The sequence below is a fragment of the Phragmites australis genome, chromosome 9 (assembly GCF_958298935.1).
Source record: "Phragmites australis chromosome 9, lpPhrAust1.1, whole genome shotgun sequence".
In the NCBI taxonomy this organism is placed as follows: Eukaryota; Viridiplantae; Streptophyta; class Magnoliopsida; order Poales; family Poaceae; genus Phragmites; species Phragmites australis.
Genome location: NC_084929.1, coordinates 32,419,977 through 32,443,440, shown reverse-complemented (window position 1 = coordinate 32,443,440; position 23,464 = coordinate 32,419,977). Strand labels below are relative to the sequence as shown.

The 23,464-nt window shown below is 44.5% G+C and overlaps 1 pseudogene; it reads left to right on the top strand.

The window, feature by feature from the left end:
- Window positions 1–5,234: 5,234 nt before the first annotated feature.
- On the top strand, window positions 5,235–6,684 carry LOC133928160 (O-methyltransferase ZRP4-like; annotated as a pseudogene).
- Window positions 6,685–23,464: the final 16,780 nt, after the last annotated feature.

The window sequence follows — 23,464 nt, the reverse complement described above, 5'->3', positions numbered from 1 at the left end:
AGACTAGTTTATAATAAAATTTATGATTCAGCTTTTTTACCTAATACAAAATTTTACTATAAACCAAAGGTCGATTAACTTGGAATATATTATGAAAGTCACACCAACTTTAAGATATATGGTCAAACTTCCCTTAAAAAATGTTTTTATTGAGGAAACTTCAAGAAAATCCCTCCTTTTATCTTTGCTTTTTGACTGTGAAGTCAAGGACTGTAGGCCTGGAGCCTGGAAAGCAGAAATTGATTTCTATAGAAATATGCTAGTGAAAAATGAGGGATAGCGAAATTGTAACAATAATGTTGGTAAATTCTACACATGCCATTTTCTTTGGCCAAATCTATGTAACTTGATGCACATCATCGGTCACGAGCATTTGGAAACTGAATGAAGGTAGCAGTGGTTACCAATATCCAAAAGAAAAGAGTGCCAATTGGAGTCTCTTTAAGATAACCATAGTGGACTCTGAGCAGTGAATCAGTACAAACAAAAGTTGCAGGGGTGAAAAACTGCCAATCGTCTGTGCACGTCAATGTGTCAACTTGTACTGTCGTATTGATTGATTTAGTGTAAAATCGAATAAATTGAGAGTGGCCCTTCAAAGAAAAAGTAAAAAAAAAAAGGAATTGTGAATAGTTATGGCGGAGTGATGCTCACGAAACTGAAAATTCCGTCTTCCTTTATTTACACACGGAAGCAGAATTTTTATATTTTTTAAATAAAAAATTGTATATATATATATATTCATTTTGAAATTTTTAGAGAGTTAGATGATAACATCATTTATACCATATAATTTTTTTCAGAAATTTTTATGATGATTTCAATATTGTTTTGAATTTTGAGAGTATTATAATGCAATATTTTTTTACCTGCATCTGCAATTTTTAAAAAGTGACACATATATTTACAATTTTTATTTAAAAAATATGAAAATAAAAAATCCACTGAATCAGAAGTAGGCGTTCGCTTATCACGCCCATTGAAACTGTGGGCTACGATCAAACTAATTGGGCCTGGATCTCCAGACCCAGTCTTCTTCACCTAAAAGGACTCGCGGGTTAACCGGTTTAACAAGCTACAAGCCGCCTCCCATATTGGGTCGCGCCCGTCTGGGCCTTACTTTTTTGTGCGGCTGCACACAATGGGAGGCGGCACGGCAGGACAGGACGCATGCACTGCTAGATTCCCATACGAATTTTGATCGACGTAAAATTCTTCTAGATTTTTAAATTGAATTGTTTTCTTAGAATTCTTTGAGGAAAAAAATTGGGTGTTTGAAACAGGTAGAGTATGGTCTCTAGATCTATTTTTTTAAAGAGCTGATCAAAACTAGCTTAAAAAAATATTGGATCTGAAGCTAAGAATAGATTTAGGGTATTTAGCTGATACATCTGATTTTTATTTTGATCTAAAAATAAAAAATTAAATAACTTTATTTTATCATACAAACTCTAGATTAATATGGATTTTAGAATTGAAACTTTGACAAACAAATCCTACCTCGTACTTATTGATCATGATATTTTGTCTTCTATGAAATTATCTCATTGCAAACATGGCTACATTTATAAGTTGTGTCGTTGTTCGTTGCAAAAAATAAAAAATGTATTGTTCATCTAAATTCTTTTCACAAGGAGTTATCGTCTTCTCCAAATTGGAACAGTAGACATAGCGAAGAGTTAAGTTTAGTTGAATCCACAAGGAATCCAAAATCATGTGAAATCTATATCTGTTTATACTCTATAAAATAGACGAGTTGTGATTGATTCGAACAATCTCTACCATTCATTCAAATTAATCAAAGATTTATTGTACAAAGTTGAATATGTTACTCCTTCCAAAAATACTTTCAATCTAAAAACCCATGACTCAATGAATTAACAGTGATTGATTGTGCTCTCTTTTGTACAACTACACACATATGTTTTTGAAAAGCCCGATATACAAATCTATCTTTTGATATGCTATTTTTTTTAATTCTTTATATTGCTATATTCGGAATTAATTCTATGTGTGTAAAACATATGTGTGATTGCTAATAGGAAAAAGGGAGACAAACAAGCATAGAGCCTTGATTATATATGTGTAAAATATGTGTGTGATTTCTAATAGGAAAAAGGGAGACAAACAAGCATGGAGCCTCAATTAAGGGCCTCATTTGCCATAGGATTAACTTCCTTAATTATGGAGATCAGTTCACTACTTAAGATCTAACTACCTGGCTGGTATAGTGAAAGTCATTGACAGATGGCTGGGAATTGTTGGCTACAGAGGGATGTAGAATTTTATTCAATTGGTGGTGAACTTGAACACCTAAAAGCTAAGACCCTTATAAAAACTAGCAATTGCATATGTGTTCCATACACGTGAAGCAATCCAAAATATAACGATTTGAATAAGTAAAAAAATATAATATAACAAAAGAAAAATTTACATATACAAAATTCACAACATGATTATGCAATTTCAAAAGGAAGAAGAATGACGAGTACCTAAACGGAGCGTGGAGGGGACCGTATCGCTAGGAGTTGTCCGTCCGTAGCAACGCTGTGAGGAGGATCAAGATGATGACCAATTTATGAGATGATGAAAATAATTCTTGTGTAGGATCAACATGATGACATAATTTTTATATTTTTAAATAAAAATTGTAAAATATACGTTCATTTTGAAAAAAATTAGAGAGCTAGATGATAATATTCTTTATACCATATAATTTTTCATGATAATTTCGAGTGTTTTGAGAGTATTAGGATGTAACATTTTTTTAACCTGGGCGGCATGAGTATAGATCTATAATTTTTCAAAATGTACTCATATATTTACAATATTTTAAAACTGTGTGTTTGAAACAGGTAGAGTACCTCATACTTCGATGATGTTTTGTCTTCTATGAAATTATCTCATTGCAAACATGGCTACGTTTATAAGTTGTGTCGTTGTTCCTCGCGAAAAAAAAACTGTGTTGTTCATCTAAATTCTTTGCAGAAGGAATTATCATTTTCTCCAAATTGGAGCAGTAGACTCAGTGAAGAGTTAAGTTTAGATGAATCCGCAAGGAATCGGAATTCATATGAAACGGGAACAAAGGAGAGACAAACATGCATGGAGCTTTTGTAGGGATCGGTGACATCATAAGAAGAGAGTGAATTAGGATACTTAAAATTATTTTGACTTAAAAATAATATAAGATAAACCTATATCAATTTCTATCTAAATATGCTCTAGTTTTATCTAGTATGTTTATTTAAAAAAGCGTTTGCAACCTAATTAAGAAGGTAAATTGCAAATAAGTAAATGCGGAAATATAAATAAGGTAGAGAGAGCAAATTCGGCATAAGAGTTTTTTTTCCCGTAGTATTGATGGTATGAATGTCATCCCTAGTCCACGTTGAAGCTCCACAAAGGATATGCTCCCGGTCGGCACCCGGTCATGACCTTTGAGTCACCAAGTCACAAAGACAAAGCCTCCAACCAGATGAGCTACCAAGGCAAGGTCTCACCACTAACCTTTCTTCCGGTTCCTCACTGCCATGATCACTTCGGAGCTTAAGCCACAAAGGCAATGGTCTCCGCGTCCCCGCACAATTGCCTTGCCGCCGCTCCACACCAAGTCGGAGGGTTAACAAACTTGCCAGCGAGTCACCAAGACTCCAAGGTACCGGCGTACCAAGAGGTACACTATTGGATCGCTCATTGATTTACTCTCTAGGCCTATAAGCACTAATCACTCATTAAACTTGTGCTTAATCATCTTGGATGATCACTTTAAGCACTTTGGTGGTTTGGATGTCTTCTCAGATGTATATGAACTTCTCTGGACTTTAGCACACTCAAATGACTGAGTGGAGGGGTATTTATAGCCTCAAACTCGCGCACTAGCTGTTAACCCAACGGCTCTAAAAATCTAGTAACACCGGATGATCTGGTGAGAACAATAGTACTAACACCGGATCATCCGGTGAGTATTATCTAACAAACTAGCCGTTGGAACTCGACTCAAGCCTCTGTGAATACCGAATTATCCTGTGATGACTCACTGAACACCAGACAAATGCAACGGATTATCCTATGTGTATATGTTCATTTTGATGCTCTATAGAAATAATAGTCCGATGTGTTAATTTTGTGAACATCGGATCATCCGATGAGTATAGCAGAAGAAACTAGCCGTTAGAACCCACTCAGACTCATATGTGAACACTGGATTATCCTTTGATAACTTATTGAACATCGGACAAATACACCGGATTATCTTATGTGCATATCTTTATTTTGTAGCTCTTTAGAAATTATAGTCCTATGTGTTTATTTTGTGAACACCGGATCATCCGGTAAGGCAAAAGATTTCGCTTCAAATTTTCTGTGAACATCGAAATATTTTTCATTATACTCACCGGATTATCTTATGAAGCACCGGACTATCCGGTCAGGCAAATTTCAGCAGAATAACGTTATGTATTTTAGGTATAATTTTTCGTTCCGAACTCCGATTTTGATGATGTTTGGCTCTATGGAAAGCCTGTGAAGAGCTCTACAAGACTATACATAAATCTATTCCATTTGGTCACATCAAAATTCATGAAATAAGTCTAATTTATTCCTCTTTTTGTTCCGGCTTCGACGACTTCTCTTTTATTGTATCCATGAGACCTACTAAAGCATATACTTGATAAACATGATAGTTCTAATGACTATGTTATCATTAATCATCAAAATCACAATCATAACCTAATAGAGCTATTTTCGCTACCGCCTCAATTGCCATAGGATTAACTTCCTCAATTATGGAGATTAGTTCACTAGTTAAGATCTAACTAGCTGACTGGTATAGTGACGGGTCATTGACAGATGGCTGGGAATTGTTGGCTACAGAGTGATGGAAAATTTTATTCAACTGGTGAATGGTGATGAACTTCAGCACCTAAAAACACCAAGGCCCTTATAAAAATGCTGAGATGTCCAAATTTATCCTGAATTCTTAGTGTTTTTTTCATTGACGTAGTATTTTCATAGAGCTGCCGATTGTAATCCTCTTTTATTTCCGGTTTAACTTTAGGCATTTCAATCAGGGGCATATGAAGCCAAGTATAGTTCCTTATTTTAGACGAATTAATAAAATTAGCCTAACCTCATCGCTTGATCAGTTCCTGGCTACTATGAACGGCGAGTCTATATAGAGACGTATCACAGGCCATAACAAATCAAGCAAACCATAGAAGAAGTACCGCACCATGGCGCCCGCCGCCCAGGTCCAGCACAGCACCGGTCAGGCCTTGCTGGATGATCAGCTCGAGCTCTGGAACCACACCTTCGGCTACATCAAGTCCATGGCGCTCAAGTCCGCGCTGGACCTCCGCATCGTCGACGGCATCCAGCACCATGGTGGTACCGCCACACTCCCCCAGATAGTCACAAAGGTCACGCTCCACCCATCCAAGATCCCCTGCTTGCGTCACCTCGTGCGCGTGCTCACTGTCACCGTCGTCTTCAGCGTCCAGCACCCAGCCGACGGCGGCGAGCTTGTTTACATGCTCACCCCAGCATCTCGACGCCTCGACGAACTTGACTCATTTTCTGACCTTGATGCTCGATGGCATCTTTGTGTACCCGATCCTCGGCCTCGGCGAGTGGTTCCAGAGCGAGCTGCCGGATTCATCCCTCTCCAAGATGACGCACAGACGGAACGTGTGGGATCTAGCGGACCATGACGCCAACTTCGGTACGCTCTTCAACAATGGGTGATCTCGGACAACGGCTTCATCGTGGACATCGTCATCAAGGAGTACGGAGACGCCTTCCAAGGGATAAGCTCCCAGATCGACGTTGCTGGGGGGCTCGGCGGCGCAGCCCAGGCCATCTCAAAGGCATTCCCGCATGTCAAGTGCAGCGTGCTCGATCTCCCGCACGTCGTCGCCAATGCTTCTGTGAGCACCAATGTGAAGTACATTGCCGGTGACATGTTCGATAGCGTTCCGCCGGCAAATGTATATTCCTCCAGGTACATTATCTACTACTATCTGTTGGAATTTGAGGGTTTTCCTATTTCAAATTCGAATTTGAGAAGACACACAAGTTTGAATTTGAATGAAATTCCAAAAAGAGATAAAAAGAAGAAGAAAAAAGGAAAAAGGAGGAGTAGAGTTTCTTCAAGGCCCAAAGGCCGAGCAGCCCACCAGGCTAAGGGGTAGTAGCATAGTCTCTTCCTTTCTCTAGAGGGTTCTAAAGGAGGTGAAGGCGGAGCACCGGCCACTCACACCCTCATTGTGCACGTCCGAGGGTGTGGAGGCGACGGGCACTGGCTCGGTCATGCGTGCATACTGCGCACGATAAAGTGGGTCCCCTCTCTCTGTACGAGATCAGAATGGTTTCCTTTTTTCCCATCTTCTCAACAACCTCCTTGTCTCTGACGATTTTGATCTCCGGTGAACTTGTGGCATCTCAGCGGTTTGGATCCGGTGAGGTGGTGCTTGTGATGTGCTTGGCCTAGACCTTTGGGTGGGGCCCTTCATGCTATGCATCGCCATGTCTTGGGTTGCCGGTTCTGTTGAGCCGGCCGCTCAGCCCTATTCTCCGGTGAGGGTAGTTTGGTGTGCGCTCTGTGGCGCGCTTCGGTCTATGCGTTGGTGGTCTATGATGTTCCTTTGAACCTAATATGTAGGTGGTCTTTGTAGAGATCAGTGACGTCGTAAGAGAGTGAGTGAATTAGGACACTTAGAAAACTAACCAAATTGACTACAAAATCTTCACAAGATAAACTTATCTCAATTTTTATCTAAATATGCTCTAAGTTTATTTATTGTGTCTACTCTACCGTTAAAAAGATATTGCAACCTATTTGGGAAGGTAAATTGCAAGAATATAAATACGGAAGTGTAAATAAGGTATAGAGAGTAAACTCAGCACGTGAGATTTTCATCTCGTGGTATCGATGGTATGAATGTCACCTCTAGTCCACGTTGAAACTCCACCAAGGATATGCCCCCGGTCGTCAAGATTCTTCTGGTCACGGCTCTTGAGTCACCAAGTCACAAAGACAAGGTCTCAATCTGGATGAGCCACTAAGCCACAAATGTAAGGCCTCACTACTAGTCTCTATCACGGTCACTTGTCAATATCTTCACTTTGGAGCTTGAGTCACCAAGGTAAGGGTCTCCGCGTTCCCGCACACGTGTCTTATAGCTGCTCCATATCAAGTCGGAGGGTCAACAAGCTTGAGCTACTCCAGCTCAAGATGACAGTGAGTCACCAAGATTCTAAGGCACCAGTGTACCACCTGGTATAAGCAAGGATCACTCCTTAATCCACTCTCTAGGAAGCAATCACCTAGCAACACTCTCTCTAGGCCTATAAGTAATAATCACTCACTAAATGTATTCTTTAATTGCCTTAGATGATCACATTAAGCACTTTGGTGGCTTGAATATCTTCTCAAGTGTGTATGAGCTTCCTCTAAATTCTAGCAGTATACCACTCAGTCAAATGACTGAGTGAAAGGTTATTTGTAGCCTCAAACTCGCACACTAGCCATTAACACAACAACTCAGAAAAACTGTTAACACCGGATTATCCAATGACAACAGAAATACAATCACCGGATAATCCGGTAAGTACACCATCATTAACTAGCGGTTGGATTCCACTCAAAGTCATCATGAACACCAGATACTCTGGTGGATTCTTCAACTTCATCACCGGACCTTCCCGTGAGCTAACTTCAGCCAAACTGCACCACTTCTTTATGTAAAACACTCCGATGCATTTCCTCTTCACACCGTAACATCCAATGAGTTAAGCTTCAATCTTGAACTCCTAACACCTTCTCTGCAAGAAATGTTCCAGTGATGATGCTTCGGTGTACACAATACATTCACCGGACCATCCGGTCACATTATCTCCATTCTTCAGCACTTGGAACCGCCTTTGCAAGAATTGCTTTGATGCTTTATACCCTTCATCACCTGACTATCCAGTCAGTGCACAGCTTGTAAACTTTCTCTAAGAATACTCCGGTGTATATCTTTTTCATCAACACCGGACTACCCGGTGGATTCTTCAATTGTTTTGCTCTTTTTTGCAGATAAAGCTTTGGTGTGTACACTGCTATGTATTGCGTTCATAAGACCTAATAAAACATATACTTGACAAACATGTTAGTCACATTGAATATGTTGTCATTAATCACCAAAATCATAATTATAGTCTAATAGGATTATTTTCGTTACAATCTCTCCCCTTTTTGTGACTGATGACAACACAACTAAAGCAAGTAAAAAATAATAAATGATGCCAATTATAAAGAGGATAAAGCCTTACCACATTGCTTGGATGCATGTTCTTACCACTTAGTTCCCTTTTGTTATGGCTCCTCTTTCTCCATTGCCACTATTTTCCTTGATCAACCTACGCAAGTGTTTCTCTATGTGTATGCTCTTGATGCCAAATATAGATGACTCACCCTTTGTCAATCTTGGGCTTCTCCTCCTTTGTGAATCTTGGCATCCCTAGGCATCTTCTTTCTCCACTAGGCATACCTCTTTATCATCTTGTTTTTTGCTTTGGTTGTTAAATTTCTCTCCCTTTATCAACAATCTTAAAAAGGGTTACAAACACATATTGAACTCGATGAAGAGTGTTATAGCTCATGGGAGAGATCTTCATAAATACTAATTAAAGGGATACCACTTATAGGTATAAAATTTTAAAAATATGGTACCAATTGAAATGAAAGCACACGGATCACAAATCTTGAAACTCATATAATATGATTGAAACTCCCTATATATATGCATACATATGATAAGAGAGAGACATATGTACAACTGTACAATATGTTAAGATGGAAGTTTAAGCCATATTATGCATGAAGGTAGCTTAAATGAACAAATGAATTGACAATGATACCAATTGAATCCTTTAAGTATTGCATTCCTCCGGGGACTTATTAATCACTTCATGAAACTACAAAAGATCTTACTTGAAACACATGTTAGTTTCAAAATCACAACTTATAGGATATGCCCACCTAAATGGGTGCATACAAGTGTTGAATACTTGTGAGATATGCACTTGTCATTGATATAAATAGGGAACTTACCCTATAGATTAGACTCATGGCATACAAATGATATCAAATATAAGACTAGTGCAATGAAAGGAATCTACCACTAATAAACCATGCAGGTTGCTCATGGGTTAGAGGGAAACACAAGCAACCTACCATATGAAAAACTTACGTTAGGCATCACAATAAATTAAAATAAGCATTTGCAATCTTAGACAAGACAAAGTAACTAGATGCAGTACAAAATGCATTAACAAGAATCTAGCTACTATTACCTCTTTTACCTTTGGATGTGAGATGTTGGTTATATGATGATTATGATCTTCATTTATGCGCTCAAACTTGTACACTTGGCTTCTTTGCTTGAATCTTCACATTATTTTGTGTGCCAAGTCTCTAACTCTCCTGAGCCAACTCTTGGACTTCAAGTCTTTTTTAAACCCAAACTGATTGGAGACCTTTCATGTTGATGATGACTTCCTTGGCACTCAAACAGGTTGGTTCCACCTCCGATCCCTTCTCCCAACCATGTGTGCAACCACATTGCCATTGCCCTTCTTTTTGAGTTTGTAGTGGTTGCTCTTAATCTTAATCTTATAGTTGGGCTTTGGTGTGGAGGTTGAAGGTCTTGTTGGAGATGTTTGTCACATTATTCTTCTCCTTGATTTCCTTCTTGACTTACTTGCATTGAAAAGATTTATGACCTTCTTGATGGCACTTGAAGCATGTCACAGTGGACCATTCAACAAGCTTGTTCACCATAGTTGCAGGGTTATCTTGAGGAGGTTGGACATGATTCCACCCTTTAGTCTTGTCAAGTCCTTTTTGAGTTTCTCTACTTGCTTGAGCTCATCATTTTCTTGTGCAATGAGGTCATTAGATGGTTCTACAAAATCATTTTCAATGCATTTCTCATTGCAAAGGGTTGAGCATGATATATCAATTAAATCATCGCAAGAAGTAAAAACATCTACCTACGATTAAAATTAATAGAATGGTAGATTGCTTAAAAGGAACCTTAGTTTAAGATTAAATGTACTCAAATTTTACCTTAATCTCTTCATGCTCATTGCTTAACAAATTGAATTTACTCAATAATTACTCATAATTAGAAAAACAAAGGTAGCATGAATATCATTGAGGACATTGAATTTTTAAGTTCTTTAGATTGTTTCTTAAGGGTCCTTTATTTCTCATTGATCAAATCAAGAAGTTCTTATTGAGAGAGAGAATCCTCATCGGATTCATCATCCCTTATATCGTTTTTCATACCTTTGGCCATAAGGCACTTGTTTGTTGACAACTTGCATGATGACGATCTTGAGGAAGAGCTTCTTGTGGAGGAGTGGGTGGTGAAACTCTCATCACTTGAGTTTGAATTTTCATCTTCACTTACCCATCTTTCCATGCTTACAGATGCTTTGGCTCTTCCCATTGTTTCCCTCTTGCTCTTAGTTTTCTTCTCCTTGATGTGATCAATTATTTTGGCCAAGTCTTTCATAGAGATTCGATGATTAATCTTGGTATTGATCTTCTTAATATTTTTCTCTATTTGAGAGATGAGCTTGGCGACTTTGGGATCCATCTCTTTATCGTTTGGTGTGCTTTGCTCATCATCTTCATTGCTCTCTTCATCTTCACAAATCTAGGATGTTAAGCCTGTTAAGAGCACGAGACTCTGATACCAATTGTGGGGAACAGTGACGTCCTCAAAGGGGGTGAATTAGGACACTTAGAAACCTAAACCAAATTGGCTCCAAAATTATATAGGATAAATCTATCTTAATTTCTATCTAAGTGTGCTATAGGTTTATCTAGTGTGTCTATCATATCGCTCAAGAGGATTACAACCTACTCTAGTAAGTTAAATTACAAGTATGTAAATACGGAAACGTAAATAAGGTAGAGAGATAAACTCGGCATAAGAGATTTTTATCCCGTGGTATCGATGGCATGAATGTCACCCCTAGTCCATGTTGGAACTTCACAAAGGATATGCTTTCGGTCGCCAAGTCTCTTCCGGTCTCGACTCTTGAGCTACCAAGTCACCAAGACAATGTCTCAAGTACGATGAGCCACCAAGCCACCAAGCAGGGTCTCACCACTTGCCTCTCTTCATGTCACTTGTTGTAACACCCTGGTTTTCAGAATTTGCAACTTTTTAAAAAAATTTCCAACATTAGTAAGTAGCTTCACTAGTATAATAGGTTTAAAACCTATTTTCATAAATAATCAATCAATATAGGTTATTATTTTGTGTGCATTGCATGCTAAGTTTTGCTAGGAGACAGATAAATGTATTAGAATTCTTTTTCTTTCTCTTTGGTGTTTTGAGCGAAAAAGATTTTAAAAAGGTTTCTTTACAAAACTCTATAGTAAATTAGTTAAGAATATTAATGGTTGAAATTCAAAATCTTTGAATTCATCATCTATTCAATCATTGATCATACATGATCCTTCTCTAGTTCAATTCAAATCTTATCCAAATCCTTGTTTAAATCCAATCTCTTATCTTTGTCAAATTTTACCTAAATTCAAATTCAAATTTCTTATCTACTCCCATTCTTGTTCAAGCTCATTTTTCGTTTCTCTTAAATTCACTCCAAGCTTAATTCAAATTCAAATACTAGTCCAATTTCTCTGCAAAAGTTTCTTTTCTAAAACCCTAGATATGCCTAAGGTGCCATTAAACTCAATCCTATCTAAGCCCAAGCTCTTGGCTGGCACACATGTCATCTAGGAGGCCCAACACAAAGGATCCACGAAATCTATGGATATTCACGGAGTCCTGGACAGCCTCATCTTCCGATGCAGTTTCGGAGTTCAAGATAGTCTCAAACGCAAATCTTGACAATACCAAAGTTGTAGCCTCATCGAGAGCTTCGAATTGAACCTATGAAAGTCCCCTTTTGTATAATGGAGCTAAGAGTTATGGCCCCCAAAATCAGTGCTGCGTAGATAAGTCTCAGTTCAAACAATTTATCTTGTGACGCATTTTTGGAAGTCAAAATGACGTTTTTAGAAGTTCTAATGAATACCAAAGTTGTAGATATTTTCAATCAATAAAATTTAGAGTCTACAAATGTCCAATTTGGAGTCCTAACGGTGGAGATATCATCCTCGGAATAGAGAGCTGAGAAAAAGGAAATCCTAACCGACTCGAACTCAAACCCGATTCGTGTCCGGCTTGGACTCCACCTCAACCAGCCGCCCCTAGCCCTATAAATTGGTGTTGCATGTCCTACCTTACCCCCTTTCCATGCCTCCAAGCCCTAGCCACCGTTGGTGCCCTTCTCGTGTGTCGCCGTTCGTTGGTGTCGCCGCTCGTGATGCGCTACATCATCGTCTCCACGAATCCTCCTTCTCCGATCGTCAAAGCAAGGTGAGAACCCCTCCTTCTCCTTATTTACCCCAATTTTACCATCATACTAAGTCCCTAGCCTAGCCCTAGCCTTGGCCAAAGCCCGATCTATGCCACCACGGTCATCGCCGTCACAAATAGTCGCGCCATCGCTGATTGGCATCAACGTTCCCGGCTGACTAGAGGTCAAATCGTCATGCCCTTTCACTAGTGCATGACCCATGATGTTGCCCACGCCCTCACCAACTTAGTCGTCCAGTAGATCCGCCAAACCGCTGGGATTAAGGTTGACATGCCTGTTGTCCAGTTTCTCGACACGTTCTGTGCGCGCACCGAGTTTGCTGTCGCGTTCCCCATCAATCCGGAAGCCGTATGGATGTGCCATCTGCGTCACAACTTGTCCCATGAATTCTTCTACGTGACCATAGGAGCCTTTCATCGGTTGTGTAGTGACTCGACTGGAACGTGATTGCCAATCGCAGCATATCACAACCACCACTCATCTCATCTCCGCTGATTTTTCTTCCTCTCAGGGGATGATTTACCCAAACCCATACTGTAGAATTGTATTCCCGGGATATATGAACGTCTCTGTTCAGACAGTTCCTCCAAATTCATAGCCAATCTCCAGGAACACGAGCATCTTCGTTGCTGCATTTGTTCGCAGTCACTACCAAACCTAGCAGCACTCGTCGTTGTTTTGTTGCTACCTTGGATGACCCCTTTCAAAACTGATCATACCTTTGAGTTAGCCTTTCCACATTTTAAGCTATGCTTCCCTCGCTTCGCTAAAACACCATTGAAGCCCAACATCGATGTCAGTGGCCACGTGCCCGATCGCCATCTCCGACGAAACCCAAATCGTCATCACTACGCAGAGTCACCGGCAGTATCCTTAGCCCAGAAGCGCAATCTCTGGCCTTTTTGATCCATCATAGATGGTCGAGATTAGATCTCAGCGTACCCCTTCTTAAACCCAAGATGATACTTGCATAGCATGCCAAGTCAGCATCACATCATCCTCTTTAGCCAGTCAGCGAAGCCTAGTCAGCTCTATACTTCTTGAACATCGCATAAGGACGTTGTCAAGCCTGACGCAATGATTGCATGATGATGCCTATCCCCATAGGAAGATAACTTCAATAAACCAGCATCTCCTTTTCAACATAATCCATCTTCTTAAAGTTCGTTCTCTTTGATTCTAACTCTGATTTAGATGATTTTTACGTCTAAATTCTTCTAAAATCATACTTATCCAACCATAGTATTTTTAAAGTGTTTTGATAATATTTGGTATACTGTTCTTAGTTAGTTTTGTTATATAATTTTCCAGTGTGTGTCGAGAGCAGACGAAGAACAATTCGAGAATCTCCTAGACCAAGTCTTTGAAGAGTCTGAGCAGCAAGTTGGAAGAGACAAGTGTCCTTGAATATTTTGATCCTAGTTTTTCAGATACATTCTTTATTTCAAATATGCATGCTATTAATCTTAAATCCTATTTACTTATAGTACCCTGTTCCATATATTACTTATCGACTAGTTGTCAGTAGTAGTTTTGCTGGGTAGCTTATGCTTAGCTTTGCACAAGAGTATAGATGGATAGTCAGTTAAATATGACTAATGAACTATACAACTATGAGTTAGAAATTTTTTGTAACGGTATAGCAACATAGAACCTTGGGCCTTGAGTAAATAGGTGTTGATGACGATCATAGTTATGTTGTTGGTTTAGTATTTGTTTAAGTAACCTAAGTAAGGACCTGTCGGAGGATGAACTCCTGTCGCAGGGATCCCGAGAGATCCCTTTTTAGAGATTCGGCCGGGGGGATGATCCTGGATAAGCTTGTTTGGGAAATAAGCGGGAACGAAAATAAATGCAGTGGCTGGTGAGAGATGGTCGTCCTAGTGTGAGAAAGATGGGTGCACCGGGGTTTAGACAGGTTCGGGCCGCACCGAGGCGTAAAACCCTACTCCTGTGTGAGTGCTATATTTATCCTTGAAGGGAATTCTTCAAGGATGTATCTGGTTACAGGGGAGAGCCGTTTACAGAGAGCTTGAGGCTCTCGTGTTCTAGCTCAACTTGGGCTGGTTCGAGCGTGGGCTTTGTCGGGCTTTTTTGCCTTGTTTTCCTTGTTCTTCGGTCTGTCTCCAGAGAGCTTCTCCCTCTTCTTGAGTTCTCCATCCTTTCCTTTTATAGGCGCGCCGACCTCGACTTATCCAGAATGGGAAGGAGGGGGCGCGAGTGCCAAGGCGCCATGGAGAAAGGCGTCATCATTCCGTCTTGGCGAAGTGACAGGGGCGGTGGAAAAATACGGCGCGCATCCGACCACCCGCAACTGTGGATGCCCACCGGCGCCATTAAGGGGGCCTACCGGGCAGCCTCAGAGGTGCCCGGTGCGCCCACCCTGTCTTGTTCTTCTGCCAGGGCAGGGTGGCAGGCGGAGCGCTTCGATTCTGGCAACGTTATCCCGAGGCACCCGGATGAAACGGGACGGGACCCGTGCATTAAATGGACCCACCCCCCCTCGCCAGTGCATGGCAGGGTCTGACACTAGGGCGTGGGTTGCTGAGAATGTCAGGATGTCAGGCCGTGCGTGCCTATTAAATGCGGCATTGGGCCCTTGACTGGCTGACACCTCGACGATGGGACCCCTTGGGTCGTCAGACGATCTTGCGCGAACCTTCGGGGAACCGAGTCCTCGGGGGCTGCCACGTGCAGCCCCGAGCACTCTCTCCCGAGCACTTGGGTGAGACCTTCGGGGAACCGAGTCCTCGGGGGCTGCCACGTGCAGCCCCGAGCACTCTCTCCCGAGCACTTGGGTGAGACCTTCGGGGAACCGAGTCCTCGGGGGCTGCTACGTGCAGCCCCGAGCACTCTCTCCCGAGCACTTGGGCGAGACCTTCGAGGAACCGAGTCCTCGGAGGCTGCCACGTGCAGCCCCGAGCACTCTCTCCCGAGCACTTGGGCGAGACCTTCGGGGAACCGAGTCCTCGGAGGCTGCCACGTGCAGCCCCGAGCACTCTCTCCCGAGCACTTGGGCGAGACCTTCGGGGAACCGAGTCCTCGGAGGCTGCCACGTGCAGCCCCGAGCACTCTCTCCCGAGCACTTGGGTGAGACCTTCGGGGAACCGAGTCCTCGGGGGCTGCCACGTGCAGCCCCGAGCACTCTCTCCCGAGCACTTGTTTTGGATCATCGGGGGACTACAGTACTCGGGGGTAAGTGAGAAACCTTTCCGAGCACTTCCTTCCCGGTATTTGGGCTCTGCGGATCATCGGGGAACTGGGGTGCTCGGGAACCAGAGGCGGCGGCCCCGAGCACCTTCTCCCGGGACTTAGCTTCTTCTTATCTTGCAGGGTGGACCTTGCGGGATGGTGACATGTGGCGGATGGCCGGCCCGGTCTGGGGACTTAGGGACCCCTGGTCCCGAATACACCGACAGGACCGGTTCGTGAAGCGATAACCCAAGAAATATCGTACCAACCACGAGACCTGGTATATGCCATTTTGGCCTATTAATTAGTGGATTCCAGTTTTTGTGCGTGCCAAACGGAAGAGTGAATGTGTGGAGACGGCTAAGGCCAAAACCCTTTGGTTAGTGGTATGAGATGTGTAGTGGAAAGAAAGTGTGAAAACTTGCTGGAAACTACAATGCACGAAAGGGGGCTTTTGGGTGGCGTGAATACCACTTTGACGGCGGTGAAACCTAGCGAGCGTGCACATACTGGATGAAACTTTGTAACGGCTTTGTAGTGATTTCCGGGTGACACACCATAGATGTGTGTTAAGTGCTTGGCCGGCACGGCAATAAGGAATTCATGACTCGTGAAAAAAATTAGACAACCTCTGCAGAGTATAAAATCTAATATATCAACCTCCTCGTCCCCTCTGCATGAGGGTTTTATATTCATATGAAGCAAAATATCTAAATGAAGAGTCCATATAAAATAAAATAAATAATAATTGAAATTGGGGTTAGAATATAAAAAGTAGTATCCATATCGAATTTAGTCTTAAAAAAACAATTGAATTATTATAACAATCAAATACCTAAATAAAGAGTCCATGTAAAATATAATTAATCAATAGTTAAAATTCATAATAAAAAATAATAAAAAATATTCAAAATTCTTACTAAGGTAATAGATCAATAAGCACTGTGTAGCTCAAGGTCATCACATCAAGCAGTCAAGTCACAACACGCAGGCAAGACAAATATATTCTGATTTTTATTAGGCTGCCTACACCTGATGCACAATTTTAGCTGTTGATAAAAACGTATACAAACCAAATCAATACATGTATACGATTCGGGTACAAATTTGAAACATAAATAATTTTCTCTTCCGCTAACATAATTTTTTATCTTTTTTTTTACATTTTGTAACTAAATGACATTGACCTTATAAAAAAGCTAAAGGGACTAATTTTTAATCGAATACTATCGTGACAAAATATTACAACGAGATTAGCCACGCACCTTGCTAGTTTTTTTAGTAATGTGTTGAATTCTACATGGGTTTGTTGTTTTGGTGCCAGCCAACACTCAACCTTCACAGACCGCCTCTCTGTAGTGGTATAGACGACACCTGTTGTCCATGATCCACCTCCATGTCTTTCATTGGCACCGGGTATGACGAGCAAAGGTTGGAAGAAGATTATCTTCGAGTGAGATTTATCTACTACAGAATAATGTCATTTAGATCTATGTGTTCTAGCTAGATCTCTCTGCGACCCCATCTCTCTCCTTCACTAGCGAGAAGCCAAACCTCGTCTAAATCGTACCGCCGATCGAGATGCATGTAAGCATCTGTGCCTTGCACGTTTTGCTCGAGGCACACGTTCTCCCTTTCTTTCCTCTTTGTTTTGCTGTTCCGTTTATCTGCCAGTAGAACTTGTACTCCACCAATCCTAACGAGATCGATCGCTGAAGCCGGAACGGGGTCGTGGCCTCATGGTTAGTTACAAGGGTATTCGCACTGCGCGAAGATCAAATAATTCGCTACTTTAGACTTCACTAGGTATGTGTTGTGAAATCAGATATCGTCCCTTTACGGTCTCCTTGATTTTATTGGCACGACAATGAAAGCTAAGTAACAACTGGACGATCAAAATCCAATTTCCACGACGTACGCACATGCCACAGTAACGCATACCTGGCAGAAATCGCGGGGCACAAGTCTTAAGAGACAATAATATGCAACATCAGCATACAATTGGCACTGGAATCCATACTAGAAAAACGCCAAATAAAACATGAGGAGCTAGTAGCGTACGTGGGATATGGTGTGGTTTTGCTCAACCACGTAGTCCAAACTATCCCATGCAAGCAATTACAAATAAACTCAAAGAAGACTACATAAAGCTGACCACTAATACTGAAGCAGCATCGCATTCCCAAGGGAGCAGCGCAGAGAGCATGCAGAGCACTAGGTGCAGGTTGACCGTGCCCAAACAAGTCCAGCACCCGGGGAGTTTGTTGATCCACGTCGTAGTTCCCTTCCTTCATACCATCTTCCTCTGCTCTCAGTATATTCTCAGTCAAGGAAAAACCGAAAAGCCGGCAACTGCTTCTGCCTACCTCCCTGTCGGCTGATCCAGATTTAGCAACACTCAGAGCCGAGGCTTCCATCGTGTCGAATTGCCTGCTTTCGATTCCACTTGGCATTTGATGCTGCAGAGACCGCCAGTTTTTCGTTGGAAATCATAAGCCGAATACGAGCAGAATTTTTTGTGCTGCACTGAACAGCTTGCAGCTTTTCTGTTTTCTCCTTTATTTATAAGCCAAATAGTCATGCATCTAACAACCATACATTAACGACTAAATAAAAACTGCACTAACAGCTATGCATTAACTGCTAAATAAAAACTGCACTATCAGCTGAAAAACTAAAATGCATGACCACTAATTGCATGCAAACAGAAACTGAAAAATACTAATTGCTCAGGATTAAAAAACATGCTACAAACTCCCCCTAATCTTAATGCAGTTCTTAGGTATTGACGATGTCAATCTTTGCGCGGAGCTCCATGAACTTGACGCGCACGAGAGGCTTCGTGAGAATGTCTGCCAGTTGCTCCTCCGTGCGGATGAATTCAACGTCGATCTGGCCTTTTTCTGCACACTCTCGGATGAAATGAAACTTTGTGTCGATGTTCTTGCTCCGGTCGTGATACACTGGGTTCTTGATTAACGAGATTGTGGACTTGTTGTCCACCTTCAGGACCGGCACGCTGGGCTCTAAGCTGAGCATGTTACTCACAAGCTGTGCCAGCCAAACACCTTGGCACGTCACGGAGGCTGCGGCGATATATTCTGCCTCGCAAGACGACAGTGTCACTACCTTCTGCTTGGACGACTGCCAGGTGATGGGGTTGCCGTCGAGGAAGAAGATCATCCCGAGGTGCTTTTCCTATCATCGATGTCGCCGGCCATGTCACTGTCGCTGTAGCCCAACAGACATGGCCACGCGCTCTTCTTCTTCCCGGCCGTGTAGAGAACACCCAATGTTCTTGTCCCTCCAACATAGCGCAGTATGCGCTTGACGGTGACGAGGTGCTCTTCACATGGCGCCTCCATAAAGCGGCTAACATAGCTTACTGAGTAGGCCAGGTCCGGTCGGGTGTGGACAAGGTACCGGAGGCTCTCAACTAGACTCCGGTAGAGAGTAGCATCGACTGGCGGGAATGAGCTTGACTTGCTGAGCTTGAGGCGTACCTCCATTGGAGTCTGATAGGGGTTGTAGTCCACCAGCCCAGCCTTCTCCAGAATCTTTAGCGTGTAGGTGGATTGCTCGAGCTTGATGTCATTCGGGCTTTGCTGCACCTCGATGCCTAGGTAGTACTTGAGTGCTCCCAAATCGCTCATCTGGAATAAGTTCTTCATCTCCCCCTTGAACTCATGGATGCCGATGGTGTTGTCACCGGTGATGATTAAGTCATCGACGTAGACACCCACAATTAGCTGATTCCCACTTTCACCTCACGTGTACACTCCGTGTTTGGAGCTACTGCGATGAAACCTGAGTGTGAGCAGAGTGGTGTCCAGCTTCTCATTCCAGGCGCGCGGTGCTTGGCGAAGACCGTAGAGCGCCTTGTGGAGACGTAGCACCTTGTTCTTGTGCTTGTTGTCGACGAAGCCGGGTGGCTGCACGACGTACACCTCCTCTCAGAGATTACCATTCAAGAATGTCGACTTAACATCCATATGAAGAACCTCTCAGGATTGATGTGCAGCGATGGCGAGTAGGAGCCGCACCGTCTCCAGACGGGTAATAGGAGCGAAGACCTCATCGAAGTCCATCCCTGTCATTAGACGTAGCCCTTGGCGACGAGATGCGCCTTGTGCTTCATAATGTCTCTGTTGGGGAAAATGCCCCAGCCGTAAATACTGTAGGGAGTCGCCATCAAAGACTCCTCCGGAGCCCTAGGGCCCCGGACCCCCTGCGGTAACCAGGGCCTCTGGAGCCCGTGAGCCTCCTCCTCGGGTCAACGACTCTCGGAGCCTGGGGGAACTAGCTGACCCTTGACGCCCTGGTTTGGCCAGTCTAAGCTCGAAGACACTTCGGCTCAAGACCCCTCCGGATCCCTGGCTTCAGAGCGGTTCCGAAGACCCAAGCCTGGGAGTCCCCCCGGAGGCCCGAAGACCCCTGACCTTCGGAGGCCGTAGACTCCTGGAAGCTGGAGGAAAGAGGAAGAGTCTCCAGTAAAGATCAACGGAAGCAGGCTCGTTGGCCATGTGATGCCTGCCATGAGATGACCGGCATTTAATGCTGGTCCTATGGTGGCCACCTTGACACACCAGGAGCAAGTGGTGACCGACCTAATACGCTGGACAGTGCGGCGCCGCAATGGACGACTAAGCTTACCACCACTTGCTGCCATGGTTAGAAAATATCCTCCAAGTAGAGTTATAGTATTTTTACCTAGGCCTGGGCCATTTTACCCGGTCGGCCCTAGGTCCCTATTGCATAGGGGAAACGAGTATCATTATCTTGGTAGGGGCATGATTGTATATTCACACGCTGAATGGCATTATAAATTCAGACTTGTGGCCATCAGGGCAGAGGATAGATTTCGACCGTCACCGCATTTGGCATTCCTTTCCACTCTACTTCTTCTCCAAGCTTGAGACACTCCTGTGAGTGAGCTCTCACCACACTTTGTTGTGGAAGACATTTTCTTTCACCAATAGTTGGCGTCGTCCGTGGGGACGAACGTAGAAGGAGAGGTAGGATGTCACCAGAGAAGGAAGCCACTTGGGCACTGGCCCAGATGACTGGCTCGACCGCTACACCTGTGAGAAGGTTGGCGCAACAGCCGCAGCCAAGCACTCAATGTGCCACCACCAATTCCATAGCCGGATGGAATGGGGGCCTAGCTCGGCAGCTACCGCCGATCCGGTCACGACCCCGGCGGTGGTTGGCACAGGGGCCGGAGTCGGCTCGGAGGCTTTCTAGCAGCAGTACAACGAAGAGCTCGCTATACCCCAAGGGGCTACGACCGAGCCCGCGGCTGTGCAGGCCGCCCTCCGATGGTTCTGGGAGCTAAAACCTAGGGGTAGTTGTGCCTGGGCCCAGCCCCGAGACAAGTTCTGTGACGACGTCCAGGGCACTTTCGTAGAATCATTGTCCTCTGAAAGCCTGTTCGCTCAGTAGCCTCCTCGGCCTCCCTAGGCAAAAAGGGGCACCGAGGAAGCCATGGGCTCTGGAGCGCGCAGATCCCACCAACGATGTAGGCGGCGCGGCCAGGGGCACTCTGGCTCCTCCCCTGAACGACGACGCGTCCCCGGTCAATTGCGAGCGGAGGGGCACTGGTGAACTCTACACGGGGCTGGACGGGCCCACAATACTGAGGACTGTCGAACACTCGTACATCCCGGCAAGGGTACATCGAGAGGCAGGCAGTGCGCCCGAGAGGGAAAGGAACCAACGGCGGGCGACCCGAGGATCGAAGGCCTGCATCGGGCCGCCGGGCCCCTCGGCTAGCTCTGATGACTCAAACTCCACCACCAACGGTGCAGCACCCTAGCGGTGAAGAATCCCCGATGGCCCCTTGAAATGGCATCGGCGAAACTACACACGTGGGGGCAGCCATATCAGGGAAACCAGGCCTGAGCCCTTGCAACCTCTACCTCCAGCAAACATCGTGGAGGGGGGGGGGGAATCCTCCCCCTCACTGATGCTCTAAATAGTTGCAGCCAGCATCGCCAAACATCAAACCTGACGTGGGAGGCCGGCCCAAGTCTCCGGCCGCTCTGAAGGCTCAGGTGGGACCCCCTTCGGTGAAGGCTTGTTGGGCCCTGGCGGACAGGCTTCGGTCACCCCAGAGGTTCAGGTAGTCTTCCCCTTCGGCAGACAACCCATGTGGGAGGCTTCTGAACCTCCGGCCTTAATGTAAAGGCCCAGTTTAGGCCAAGGTACGCCCTACTGTAGACCTCTATATTTCAGCCTTGCCATCTACTTTTGACCTTTACATAGCTATATAAAAGCCTCAGCTTGACGTATGATGAGAATAGCCGTCTGAGCTAGTGGCATTCCCAATTGCAATTAGTTGTTCACCCATAACAATACATACAAAACTTAACTTAAGTTATATCTTTACTCAAATAATGTCACATAGTGCACAGCAATCAAAACCCTTTGCTCCTCGGAGGTATGAAAACCCTCCGCACCTCGAAGGCTTGGCCTCGGTCACGTTAAGGTATCAAACCATTCGCTCCTCTGAGGTACGCAAAACCCTCCGCTCCTCGGAGGTATGAAAACCCTCCACGCCTCGAAGGCTTGGCCTCGGTCGCATTAAGGTATCGAAACCCTCCGCTCCTCGGAGGTATGAAAACCCTCCGCACCTCGAAGGCTTGGCCTCGGTCGTGTCAAGGTATCAAAACCCTCCGCACCTCAGAGGTATGCAAAACCCTCCGCACCTCAGAGGTATGCAAACCCTCCGCACCTCAAAGGCTTGGCCTCGGTCGCGTTCAGGTATCAAAACCCACCGCTCCTCGGAGGTACGCAAAACCCTCTGCTCCTCGGAGGTATGAAAACCCTCCGCACCTTGAAGGCATTGCCTCAGTCGCGTTGAGGTCCAAACTCTCCGCCACGAGCGTCGAGGTACCCTCCGCACCTCGAAGGCATAGCCTCGGTCACGTCCATGTCCAAACCCCCTGCCTTGGTCGCATCGAGGTCCAAACCCTCCTCCATGAGCGTCGAGGTCCAACCCTCCGCAATGCGTGTTGAGGTCCAAACCCTCTGCACCTCGAAGGCATAACCTCAGTTGCATCGAGGTCCAAATCCTCCGCCAAGAAAGTCGAGGTCCAAAACCCTCTGCCAAGAGTGTCGAGGTCAAAACCTTCCGAGCCTTGAAGGCACTGCCTCGGTCGCGTCGAGGTCCAAACCCTCCCCACCTAGAAGGCATAGCCTCAGTCGTGTCGAGGTCCAAATCCTCTGCACCTCGATGGCCTAGCCTCGGTCTCATCCAGGTCCAAAGCCTCCGCCATGAGCGTCGAGGTCCAAAACCATCCACACCTCAAAGGCACTACCTCGGTCGCATCGAGCGTAAAGTCCTTCACCACCTCGACGGATCTAGGCCTCCGTCGCGTGACATAATCGCCTTAGAAGCTTCCCTGCCTCGGCTAAAGCCAAGATGATAGCTCTGATAAAACACGCCCTCCGCCCGCTCGTGACCATAAGACGTTAGGGGGTTGGGGGATTGATGCTTCGTGTGGTACGCACTGCGCATTGTGCATAGAGTGTGAGACGCGCCCTCCGCTCGCTCGCGGCCGAAAAGCGCGAGGGGGGTCGGGGAGTCAGGGAGTCAAAAGGCTTGGCTGATCCCGACTCAGGGAGTCAAAAGGCTTGGCCAATCCCGCATAAGTTGTAGGATTTTGCTAACTCTGTCAAAAAGCATTATGTTCAAGATAATTACAGGAACAAGGCAGGGGTCGAGATCCCAAGAAGTTTGAGTGGGAGTCAGAATTTGCTGGCTCTAGCCACTACGGTGGGGGGCACTGGATGGTCCTGCCTCTGTATAGCCTCGCTACGTATA